Below are 14,182 nucleotides of genomic sequence, written 5' to 3' on the forward strand. Positions count from 1 at the left end.
AAACTTGAGCGTCTTCAAAATTTATGTATACGGTTCATATTTGGACTTCGCAAATATGACCATGTATCCCAATATCGTACACGACTCAAGTGGCTCTCTATCCGTCTTCGTCGTAACTGGCACATCCTTTCCCTTCTTTACTCAATTCTCTTTAATCCAGTTACACCTCATTATTTAAAAGAACGTTTTATGTTTCTTGGAGAGAGCAATTCTAATTCTTATTCTTTACGTAGTACTGACAACCTCCAACTCATAATTCCTACCCATTCTTCCTCTTTCTACTCCAAATCCTTTTCCGTGCAAGCAGTTCGTTTGTGGAACTCACTCCCTACCTCTATACGGTGCGCTCAATCGTTGCCCATTTTTAAAAACTTAGTTAAAGCCCACTACCTATCCTTATAATCACTTAGTCCTACGTATTTCCAGTTTTATGTGTGTTATATATATGTGTATTAATATGGTATATTTATATGTATTTATGCGTATATATGTATATGTATGTATATATATTTATATGTGTATGTGTATGTATATATATGTATATGTTTGGTTGTATGTGTTTATTTATGTATGTATATGTATATGACTATGCTGTCACAAATATTATTTTTTACAAATCTATCTTTTTTAACGCGCCACCTACCTACTTATGCTTTAATCCTTTCTACCCAAAGGTTGTCTGGAAGAGATTGCTTAGCAATAAGACCGCCTTTTGTACTACACTATACGTATTGAAAATTGTTTTAACAAATCATGTTATGTTGGTGCAATAAAGTGTTAAATAAATAAATAAATAAAAAAAATACCTTTCCACCCCCCAGCCCTAACTTTATGATTTAAATATGATCATTAAAAATTATCCAATCTCTTAAATGAAGCAAACAACACTTTTAATAAAAATTCATAAAAATTTATTACAATTACATTTCATATACCGATACTCCGATTTCCGGTTTATCGTTATCCGGATAATCGAATAAGACCAGGGGTGTTCCATATAATCGAAAATCCGGATAATCGATTTCAAAGTCAGTTCAAATAATAATTAAGATTTAATATTTTTTTATTATGTAATCGGTTTTAAATGTATTCTAAATCGGCAATTAGAGCCGTGAAGAAAAAATTCAAATAATCGATAATTTATTTATTTCTTTATTTAAGGAACACCAACAGCATATTGCATTATAACATATAGGTATAACAAACATTAAATATAATACAATATAAATGCACATGCCTATTATAGGTATTCACAGCATTCATTTTAACATAATTATACAGTGCAAGAAAATTAAGTAAATAATAAAAATAAACATGTAACTTAAGTTGTGAGCAATATCAGAAAATAAGATTATGAGTGAATTGATTTAAAAAAATATTAAAAAAATATATATTATGACAATTAGAGTTAATTTTCATAAAATTGTTGTACAAGTAATTCGGATAATCGATGTCCGGATAATCGAGATTTACTGTAATTTCAATGATACACATTTACAAAATTCCATTATAATCGGTTGAACGGTTTCAGAGATATGCATTAAAGAACGTCGTGACACGAGATGTTTATACATGAAGATGGTTGTATATGTCAGACACGTGTAAAGTAGATACTGTACACCCCACATAATCGCAATTCGAAGTTTCTAGAATGTCTCCTAACAATGTTTATGTCATCATCAATCCCCGTCCCGGGGACACGACGAGCACCCATTTCGTAACCGTACCTACTCCGAATTGTTCCCAGGAGTAATTATATTTTCTTTGTCATAATACACAAAGGACCGACATCTTAGGTTTTAAAGGAAAATGTCGCTATAAAAATAAAGATTGTTTCAAAAATAATTTGGACGTTGCGATTTAACTGTAATCTTGTTATTTTTTTTTTCTTAGTTGTGCGAAAATTGTTACCCCGCCCGTTCTATTGGTACGCACTGACAGGGTACCAGTGACTAATAGTAATAATAATAGATGAGGATGAAGTCAGGTTATTTGTCCTATCGTGGCAATTTCCTAAAAAATAAACACGATGATTTGCAGGGGGAACCGCGTGGAGGTCGACCTTTTAGGGAATATTGCTAACAATAAAACCTAACCTCTCCATTACCAACGATTTCTTCTCCCCAAATAATGCTGATTTCTTCTGTTTGAACTTGCTTGAATGTCTATGATTCGTTTTGAACGAATGAAGCGATTATGCTTTTATACTCAGGGATAGCAACATATGACGGGCACCATGGGTGTCACAGTATATTTTGTGAGGTCTATATGTTACTTATATCCATAGGCAACAGTTACCGATTTTAATCAAGTGACCGTCAGCTTGTTTGCCATTCTAAGTGGCATATAAATAAAATCTTTACTAATGTTATAAAAGTGAAAGTTTGTGTTTGTTTGTTACCTTATAGAGCTTTAACGGTTTAACTTAATGAGTATGTAATTATATGTGGTTTACCTTTTATCCTGGTCAGTAAACAAATCCCGGTGACGCGTTCGAAGTCGCGGGTAGAAGCTAATCCTGTTATAAATACAAAAGTTTGAAAATGAATGTTTTGCTACTCTTTCAATCAAAAATATTTGTTTTTTAATATCAGAATAACAAAATTATTCTAAATTTGAATAAAATTTAGTACACGGATAAGATTTATCCCAACTTTTATCCGTAAAGCAGTTGTGTTTGCATCACTGTGTTTCGGTTTGAAGGGTGGGATATGGCGTAAATTTAAAAGGTATAGAGGAATAACATCTGAGTCCTCAGGAATGGCAACGCATGGGGGGTATCATGGGTGAAACAGTATACTCTGTTATGTCCATGGTACTGCTCATGTCTATAGGCGACGGTTACCACTTTCCATCAGGTGGGCCGTCAGCTTGTTGCCATTCTAAGTTGTATAAAAAAAAACTTAAAATATAATGATTTATACGAGCAAGGCCACGGAATACAGTTAGCATACGACTATAGACGACAGATTCCATATTATATAATATATCGTATCATTACTCCATTTCATTCCCGTGTATGATTTTTCTAATGATCTCCATGACGACTGACTGTTCGGAAATACATAATTGCTTTGTGCAGGAACGAGTGGTAACGATGCATGAAAGACTTTCGACACAATATGAAGTATGATTATTTTAACGTTATATACAAAATTATACTTCAATTTTGACGAAATATTTTATAATAAACAAAAAACAAAAACATAAAATTCTATTTATAGTTGAGTAACACTGACGTCTTACCAGTATAAATACACACTCCTCTATTATTTTTAAGACTTACGTTCATTATATATGTATATATATAAATATATATATGTATATATATATATATATGTGTATATATATATATATGTATATATATGTATATATATATATATATATATATAGCCTCTCTTTTGGAGGATTTTGGCACGCTTGGTAGGCGGATTGGCAAGCACAGTTAGGCTTTAAAGATGTTTTAAAAGGGACGCTGCTGCTAATCCCTCGCCCTGCCTTTGTCGCCTCTTCCTTACCCACGAGAAAGGAAGGGATGCCTATCCTATGCGGAGACCACACGGACGTAATAATACACGGACGGAATATACATATTATATGTGTAGATGTATATATATGAATAATAGGAAAGTATTAGAAGTGAAAGTAAGATTTCATTTATTAATTTGTTCATTCGTATGTTAATTTGTTGATTCACTCATTAAATGCATTCATTTGTAAATTACATTCATTATCATCAGTTCAGCCATTATCCGTCCACTGCTGGACATACGCCTCCCCCATAAACTGCCATAAAGAACGGCCCTGAGCCACCTGCATCCACTGACTCCCTGCACTCTCTGAATTACATTAATCACAGATAATACATTTATAAATATTGTGAGCAAGGATGGATAAATTTGAAAAAAAATCTAAATTTGATTAAAATTTAGTACAGGTATAAGATTTTTCCCAACTTAAAATATAGGACTATATATATAATGATTTATACGACCAAGACTTCTCTCTGAAAGAGATCTATTCTTAATCCTTTTTGTAGCTCATATATCCGGATTTTTATGTCAACTCAAAAACTAATGAGATCACGCCTATCAATCAAACCTTCTTAATCACTCAGTGATTGATCATCGTAATATGTATAACTCTAACACACTCTAATACAGCGTTATCATCGTAGTCTGTTACTTTGGGGGGAAAGGGATTGTTAGTAATGAGATTTAATAACCTCATTGCTAGCAATACACCCTATCAGGTTGACTTCCATGCGGTTCCACGTGGAAACCATAGTGATTTTTTTTATGGGTGAAAATGGTATGGTAACCCCGCCTGCGCTAACGGTATACGCTTGCGGAGCACCAGTGAAGGGTGATAGATGAGAATGAAAACAGGCCAGTTGACATGAAACAGCCATCATGATGAATTCACCAGGAATTAACAGGAGGCCAACCTGGTTGGGTATATTGCTAGCAATGAGATTCTCAGTCTCCATTACTAACAATCCCTTTCCCCCGAAACCATAGTGGTTAATTATTGTTCACTATGAGACAACTGACCTGCTTTCATCCTCACCTGTCACCCTTCACTGGTATACCGATAGCGCCGGCGGAGTTACCATTTTATTCTTGCCCATCACAAAAAAAAGGGGATTAAGAACCCTATTGCTTAAACCATTATGGTTAATTATTACTGAATTTGAATTCCATCTTCACCCATAAAACAAAAGTCTGATACTTTTGCTATGATGACGCACACCGTAATCCCTTAACTCACTAAAGCGTAAAATATTCAATAAATCTATTAACTATTCAGGTATTTCGTAACTTTTGAAAATTAAGAAATTAGCTGGAAAGTGACTAAATAATTCATATTGCCATTGGACAGTTTATGAATAAGAAACTTAGCTAATTTGTTTACCCTAACAGAGGGTTATTGTTGAATTTAAATTACTAACTGTAGCCCGCAGCTTTGTCCGCTAATTTACAACCATGTTTTGTGTCAGTTTATCATAATCTATTTAGCCGTGTAAACGTTATTTTTTAAAGTACCTATTGTGAGAGCGATTTTGATCTTTCCTTCTTTAAAGCTTTTGATTTTTAACGCATAGATAGATACTCTTTATTGTTTCCTCCATAAGATTATAATAGTAAACTTATTATAAACAATTACAAGAAATTATTACACTGAGAAAACAATGGGCGGCCTTATCGCTAAGAGCGATCTCTTCCAGGCAACCTTTGGATGGAGAGGAGTAATTATTAACAGTATGACTGTAGGCACGAAACTCTATTTGTTTTTTAAATACATATAGAGATATACATACGTACAATAATGTAAATGTATAAATGTACATTTTAAATTACTAATACATATTTCAATAAATCCATATAAATATATAAATACATATACGTATAATTACAAAAATAAAAATAAAAAGTATTTGTACATACACAGTTCTCAGATACTTCAGAATTAGTCAAAATTTAGAATTTTAGTGTAAGTTATAAAAAAAAATAAGCTTCTTGTCTGAAGTACATTGATAAATTATAATACACATTTATTATTACCATGGAAAAAATAAAGGAAACTACATAAAAGAGGTCGCACTGCGGAAACTCACGCCCTTTGTTCATTATCATAATTTAATTGAAAGAGCACGTTTGCTGAGTAACATACACACGTATCTATTATATGTATAAGTATTTATGTATATACTAACGTAATACAAGAGCTTTCGTGTTTTTTGCACCTACACTGAACATACAGGGTGAAATTAAAATCAAGCGTTTTATCATTTTGTGGGGAGTGGGGAGATTGTGCCCCATTAAAAACGACTTCGACTATGGACATGGACCATATTTGTCCACGGTCTTGTTTACATAGGCGAAGGTTACCATTTTTCGTTAGATGGTCCATCAGCTTGTTTGTTTAGATTTGGATATTGCTTCGGTTTTTCGGATATTGTTTCTGTGTTTCGGTTTGAAGGGTGGGATATGACGTGAATTTACAGGGTACAGAGGAATAACACCTGAGTCCTCAGGAATGGCAACGCATGGGGGGTATCATGGGTGAAACAGTATACTCTGTTATGTCCATGGTACTGCTCATGTCTATAGGCGACGGTTACCACTTTCCATCAGGTGGGCCGTCAGCTTGTTTGCCATTCTAAGTTGTATAAAAAAAATAACAAAAAATATTAAGCCTCCTATACATGGCATGTTTAACTGTCAATTTAATAATTTAAGATTGTACTCCACAAAAAAGAACAAATTTCAATTATAGAAAAACCATTATTAAATTATTTTATTTCGAAATTTAAACTACTGAATATATTTTTATTAAATTTCTAGAAGACTAATCTATAAGTAAAAAAAACACAAATTTCCAATACGGTTTATAATTGACAAAGTTATGAGGTAACAAACAAAAAAATATATATAACCGATTTAAGAACCTCCTTGGTTGCCTGGAAGAGATCGCTGTTAGCGATAAGGTCGCCCATTGTATTCTCATTGTGACTATTTCTTGTAATTGTTTATATTTATAATAAGTTTACTATTGTAAACTTTTGGAGGGAACAATAAAGAGTATCTATCTATCTCCTTCTTATTGGTGTCGGTTAAAAAGAAAATAGCCACTTAAAACACATTGCTAATAAACCTATATTTGTACAAATTAAACCGTAGTTATATCAATGCTGCAAATTCTTCGTAGAACTAAACAAATAACAAGACATAAAGTCATGTTACACATATAGAATCAATACGGTAAGCTTCTCTCTAATAATTAAGTCAATGCACCTACCTACATAGTTCATTGCTCTGAAGTTATCGAGTTATCGCTGCTCCATTTGACGCGACGTGCGCCGAGTTACAAATACTACTAGTAAAACAAACAAGCGCGCTTTTTAAATCTTCTTTAATTATATAGTTAAAACAAGGGCTTTTTTATTGTTACTTTTTTGTATTTCATGTATTATAGATGTGTACTCTAAACTACAGTCTTTTTTTATGGGTGAAAATGGCATGGGTACCCCGTCTGCGCTATCAGTGTACACTGGCGGGGTACCAGTGAGAGGTGATAGGTGAGGATGAAAAGGCAGGTCAGTTAGCCCATTGTGACGAATTCAAATATAAATTAGTCACAATAGTTTCATTATCATACATTTTTTTTTTGTGTACTACTTTCGTATTTGAAAAGTTAACTGTTAAGCTATGATTCTTCTCGGCAAATAAAAGATTTTGAACCTCCAGTAAAATCATAAAAATAACCATTCAAAAATATTTAAATTAAATTTATTTCAATAAAGATTATTTTTGTAATATTTGTATCTTATTCTGTTAAAATAAAGGTATTAGCAAACTTTCCGTTTCTGCCGTCGTTCTTCTAGTCTTCAATTTCGAATTAACAAATACCTTCATTTTCACGACTAAATTTAATAATTTTAATGCAAATGACGTAAAGTTGTAAACAAGTCGAACTTGGAAATTACTTTTTAATAGACAAAGCTCGTATTCAGACTGAATTGTGCGAATCATATGCTGTATATAAGAACAACCATATTTTTAAAAGAAGACTTTTTAGATATTTGTTGAGTCTACAAAACCAGCTTTAGCTGACTGTAGCTAGGGGGGAGGGCATTAAGGGGCAATGCCCTACCTTTAAATGTAAGGTCCCAAGAAAATTAGACAGATTAGCTTTTTCAAAGTCATTTAATTATGGTTTTTGCCCTACCAAAAAACTTTCTTTTGCCCTACATGTTATATTGTAATATTTTTTTCAATATGTTTTCTCCACAACCACCTAATGGTTAGCTGGTAGAGAATGCCATATGGCATTAAGCTCGCCATTTGTATAAAGTTTTATTGTGCAATTAAGAAGAAATATATACATATATACTAAAGAATAAGCAAATTAAGTTCATTATATTACATACATAATCAAGTTTTTTTAATGGATTAAAATGGAATGGTAACCCCACCTGCGCTATTGGTATACACTGGCGGAGTACCAGTGAGAAATTATACGCGAGGATGAAGATATGTCAGTTAGCTCATAGTGACAAATAAGTAAAGAAAATCATTTCGTAATACACGCAAAGAATTTTGTAACATAGTCCTCTCCATAGCTTGCTAAACAGCTTGAAGGTTCTGTATGTGGCCAACCATAACACCACACTCAGGAATAACAATACATAAATGATACCATGTGCAACACAGTGTTGTCACGGATGGCCACAGTGTTACCATGTCTATAGGCGACGGTTACCACATTCTATCATGTAGGCTTTTTCACCATTCTGATTATAATAAAACGAAAAAATTTCATCCCCACAAATATATAAAATCGATATGTGTGGCAAACATTTATAAACTTTCTAAGTGCCAAGTGTTCAATGACAAACTTATTTACTTAGGAGTGAACCTTGAGAACTCACTGTGACTGTAAATATTACTGCCACTAAAAAGGAAATGTTGCCAGTATCTTTAACAAGTTGCCAGAAGTTGAAACAAGTTTTGGTTTAATTAAGTTTGTGGTGTGCCTTGCTACTTTAATTTCAGCTCGCTGCAATAACCTTTCCAGCTGTTAGATCCATTTAAATTATTAGCCATTGTGTCTAACGAGTCATTCTATTAACTCTATAGTTTGCAGTATGAGATGCCTTTAACCCTGATTTAAAGGCATTCCGTCATACATTACGTTTTCAGTATATTTAGAATCTTCATCGAACAAATCTGAACATACAAGTAAACGTACGAGTAGTATAATTTACTTACAGTAGGAACTCGATTATCCGAATCAAATAAAACCAGGAATATTCCATATAATCGAAAATCCGGATAATCGATTCAAAGTCATAACAAACAATAATTAAATTTTAATATGGAATTTTTATTATGTAAAGTGTTTTACATACATCATTTAGACAATACGTTATAAAAAAATTACGAGGTATAAAGAAAATGGATTACTAATACTTATTTACCCAATTAATACTATAATATTTTTTTTTATGGGTGAAAATGGTATGGTAACCCCGCCTGCGCTAAAGAGACGCTGGCGGAGCACTAGTGAAAGTTGATAGATGAGGATGAAGTAGGTCAGTTAGCCCATCGTGACGAATTCAATAAGAATTGTTCACGATGGTTTCCAGGGGGAACCACGTGGAGGTCGACCTAATAGGGCATATTGCTAACAATGGGGCTGTCAAACTCCATTGCTAACAACCCCTTTCCCCCCAAAATTACTATAATAATTAATAAACAATAAAGTTCGGATATCGAATAGTCGGATAATCGATGTTCGTATAATCGGGATTCTACAGTATATATAATGTAAGGGTCAGAAGGAAACTATGTTAATGACGACCTTTGAAATGGCAAGACTGACGGTCCACCTGAAGATAAATGGTAAATAATCGTCATCTATAGACATAAACAGCACCGTGGACAACACAAAATATACTGTGACGTCCGTAGTAATAGTAGTACATCTCATCTTGAGCCATTCCTGGGAAGTTTGAATTCCACCAGAGGGAGACTTTGTACAAAAGTCAATTGCTTGTGTACCTCTGTCCCATTCGTGTTTCAACCGTAATAGTGTTTGCATGGCTGTGTTTCGATTTGAATAGTGGGATATGGCGTGAATTTACTGGGTACGGAGGAATAACACTTGAGTCCTCAGGAATGGCAACGCATGGGGGGTATCATGGGCGAAACAGTATACTCTGTTATGTCCATGGTACTGCTCATGTCGGTTACCACTTTCCATCTGGTGGGCCGTCAGCTTGTTTGCCATTCTAAGTTGAATAAAAAAAAAAAGTAAAGCGTAAAATTTTTCAAGCACTTAATAATTATTGGAAAATGATTTTCATATTTTAATAACCTTCCTAAGGCCCTCGTAACCCCCATAGTCTCCGTTACAATCTCCTCCCCCATTTTTTTTAAGAGATGAATATGAATGGTAAGGAATGCACTTTTGGCATACGCTGGCACGACACCAATGCGAAGTGATAAGTGAGGATGAATTCAGATCAGCTGGCCTATCACGACATTTGAAATTTATTACATTAGTTTTTGGGGAGACAGCGTGGAGTCCAGAGCAACCTAATGTGATCTATTCAACGTCCCATTAGAGCCACTAGACCTCATTACTAAGAGAACCCCAACCCCATCTTTAATATTAGACCACAATTGAATTGAAGCTAGAATTACGGTTATTTGTGTACAGATCTCCGAATATAACACGACCAAAAGCAAAAGGTTGAACCTAAACAAATAAACATTGAACGGGTGTGAATTTAACATAATTGGATTTCGTCCACAAACCAACGTTACTCAAAGGATTGGCCACGACAAACAAACATCAAATTGGCTCCGCTGATTTTTTTAGGACGTCACTGTCAACCATATGTCAATTGAGTATAGACCTCAATTTTGGCTTCAATTTTATTTTTGTAGTCTTTTAAATACCTATTTTTTTAACTATCGCCGGAGGAAAGAGATTGTTAATAATGATATCTAACAGGTTCATTAGGGGGGAAAAGGATTGTTAGTAATGGGGTCAGACAGCACCGTTACTAGCAATACCTGGAAACCATCGTGACTAATTCTAGTTGAATTCGTCAAGATGGGCTAACTGACCTGCTTTCATCCTCATCAGTCGTCTATCACTGGTGCCCCGCTAGTGTATACCGATAACGCAGATAACGCACATATTTCATATTCTACCAGAGGGAGTCTTTGTACAAAAGTCGATTGCTTGGGTACCTCTGTCCTATTTGTGTTTCAACCGTGAAGCAGTTGTGTTTGCATGGCTATGTTTCGGTTTGAAGGGTGGGATATGGCGTGAATTTACTGGGTACAGAGGAATAACACCTGAGTCCTCAGGAATGGCAACGCATGGGGGGTATCAAAGGGCGAAACAGTATACTCTGTTATGTCCATGGTACTGCTCATGACTATAGACGACGGTTACTACTTTCCATCAGGTGGGCCGTCAGCTTGTTTGCCATTCTAAGTTGTATAAAAAAAAAGTTAGACGTTCAATATTATTACAAATAATAAAATATGATGATTGTTCCAATGGAGTGTTAACGTTGGCGCGAAAGAAGTGGAGTTCAAACAAATCGAGTTATATGATTGAGTGAAATGGGCCGTGAGAGGCATTAGGTAGCAGGCACCCCGTGTCCGGTATATTTAGACAGGAGAAAATGACGACGGGTCGTGGCACGGCCGGCCGTGCGAGAAGTGGACCCAAAAATTCATTCATCTTGTTATTATAGCTATTTTATATTCATTTATGAACAGTAAAAACACAAGCACTTTGGTTTAGCTCAGAAAAAAAAACGTTACAATAATTATGAATTTAATTATGTTATTGATACTCCTTTCAACTTTGGGTTTGTTGAAAGAAGAATCTTGCAGAGTTAAGCTCGCTTTTACACAGTTGCTTTCCATTGTCAATTACTTTATGTATTATTAATGTGTACAATTAAGTGTAAACAAATCGAAAAAAATATAACAAAACCAATTTTAATATTGTTATTTAAAATGAATGAAATGCACAGATGAATTATGAGATTACAGAGAAAATAATCACTATGATATTAATACAATAATCACTATACGAGTCGGCACAGCCCCAATATTCACAATACTCAGAAATGTACTTATGTAACCATCTAGAAGCATTGACACAATATAATAAATAAATATTCGTAGTTTTGTAGCAAATATTCAAAACATGCCTTTGTTCAAAATGGTAATATCGATAGATGTGACAATAGCCCTAACCAATTACATTTTGTAGTGTAAAATTTTTGTATTCGATGATCTGGGTTTCATACATTTTTATTTATTTAAACTTTAATGCACATTCAAATTCTATATACTTAATTTTTTTTTGTTTCATGTGAGCAGGTCTGGAATAATACACCACAATATAATAAAGTACACCGATAGACAATTTGTTCTTCTATGTCTGTGTTTTTTGAATACATACATACATACATATTACCCTTACTAATATTATAAATGTGAAATTGAGTTTGTTTGTTACCTCATAGCGCCTTAATGGCTAACCAATGACTATGGAATTTAGTATACACATATATAGGATAAAGGAGGATATAGGCTACTTTTATCTCGATCCGTAAACATATCGTGGTCACGCGAACATAGTCGCGAGTAAAAGCTAGGTAGGGTTAGCTTAAATATATATGTAGTGACATCCTTACACGAGTTTTTAGTTTATGAATATAAATTAAATAGGATAACATATATAAATTACTAGCGACCCGCTCCGGCTTCGCACGGGTGCAATGCTGTTACTAAATAAATAGTAATGATAATGTAATATTTTTGAAAATATTCATTTAAATTACATACTGTAAATAGACAATGTACTTAATTGGATAAAAAATAATGTTGTATTGCTTTAAATCACTTAGTAAATAAGCCATTTTTTCCCGTAAAATATAAAGGATAAAAAATGGTTATTGTGAGTTATCCTTAAGAGACATATACCATCCCCAACTTTTTTGTTGACCTTTTTAACGTGTACAATACTGTAGTACATTATTTTGATTTATCTCGTGGGGTTCAGCTAGCGTTTACAATGCAAGCGAAAAAAAAATATTTATTAACGACATCACATTAGAAACCTCTAAATTTATTAGTGTTTCTCTACAATATTATACATGCATTATACATACAAACCTTCCTTTCAAATCACTCTATCTATTAAAAAAACCACTTCAAAATCCGTTTGCGTAGTTTTAAAGATTTAATCATACATAGGGACGGACAGACAGCGACAGCGACTTTGTTTTATACTATGTAGTGACGAATTAATTTTTTTTTATACAACTTTAAATGGCAAACAAGCTGACGACCCACCCGATGGATAGTAGTAACCGTCGCCTATAGACATGAGCAGTACCATGGACATAACAGAGTATACTGATTCGCCATGATACCCCCCATGCGTTGCCATTCCTGAGGACTCAGGTATTATTCTCAAATACATGTAAAATCTGACGTACATAATATGTACAATCAAAGCCATCTAGATTTTTTGTGACTGCCACAGTATCAATAATGGCGGAATTTACAACGCAAAATATAAAAGTTGTATTCGGAATAAACGAGATAATGGACTACAAAACTCATTAAACAATTACTTGCTGAACTTATTGGAACATTCCTGTTTGTGGTATTACTATGACAGTTGGAACAAATGTTGGATCAAGTATTGTGCTCTTGCAAACGGCTTAGTAGTTGATTCTGTTATATAAATTATTGGGCCAATATCGGGAGGCCACATAAATCCCACTATAACTATAGCAGCAATGTCGTTTGGATCTATGAAACCTTTACTTTCCTTATGCTATATTATTTCGCAAACTGTAGAAGCTGTATTTGGTTGAATAGTTTCTAATACTCTAACAGAACATTATGTATGGAGTAATCTAAAATCAGCTTCACAGTTCGAACGTGTAGATCAGATATTAGTAAAAGAATTAATGACATTTGTTTTTGTAGTCATAAGTGTGATAAATGCACAATTTTCGTCCAATTTTCATGCTAGACCTTTAACAATTGGGTTAACTATGACAGCCTGTGTATGCTTTTGTGTTACTTATACAGTTTCTATGAATCCTGCTGAATCATTCGGATTAGCTGTTGTCACGAACTCGTGAGCATAACATAGGGTGTACTGGCTCAGACCGATTTTGGGAGGAGTCCACTTGATTTATTTACAGACTCTTATTTAAGAAATCTGCCATAATATAGGCAAATGATATGTAATCTATTTCAATATTTCAACAAAGAACTTAATAGAACATCAATAACATGTATGAATCGCTACATAACTGTCAACCATCAGAAGTTTCCTGTATTATTTACATTGGATAATAATAATAATCATGTATTATGCTATTTATTGAAATTAAAAGTTTTAATAATATGTTCTGAATTAAATGTATTGAATTCTTATTTTTTTTTTTAATCACGTGATTATATCTACATGGCACATGAAGAAACAATAGTTAAAAAAAAAACAGAAAATATTTTTTAGCCAACAAACTACTTAGCAATTGTTTTTTCTATTTGTCTATACTACCTGTTCTTACCCTGATTTTTTAAGATAATATACAATGGCTGAGTCCTAAAAAATATCT

The 14,182-nt window shown here is 33.6% G+C and overlaps 1 pseudogene; it reads left to right on the forward strand.

The window, feature by feature from the left end:
• The first annotated feature begins 11,209 nt into the window (after positions 1–11,209).
• LOC113514014 (aquaporin AQPAe.a-like) lies at positions 11,210–13,774 on the forward strand (annotated as a pseudogene).
• The last annotated feature ends 408 nt before the right edge of the window (positions 13,775–14,182 follow it).

The sequence above is a fragment of the Galleria mellonella genome, unplaced genomic scaffold (genome assembly GCF_026898425.1).
Source record: "Galleria mellonella isolate WM207_F2 unplaced genomic scaffold, CSIRO_AGI_GalMel_v1 utg1634, whole genome shotgun sequence".
Classification (NCBI taxonomy): Eukaryota; Metazoa; Arthropoda; class Insecta; order Lepidoptera; family Pyralidae; genus Galleria; species Galleria mellonella.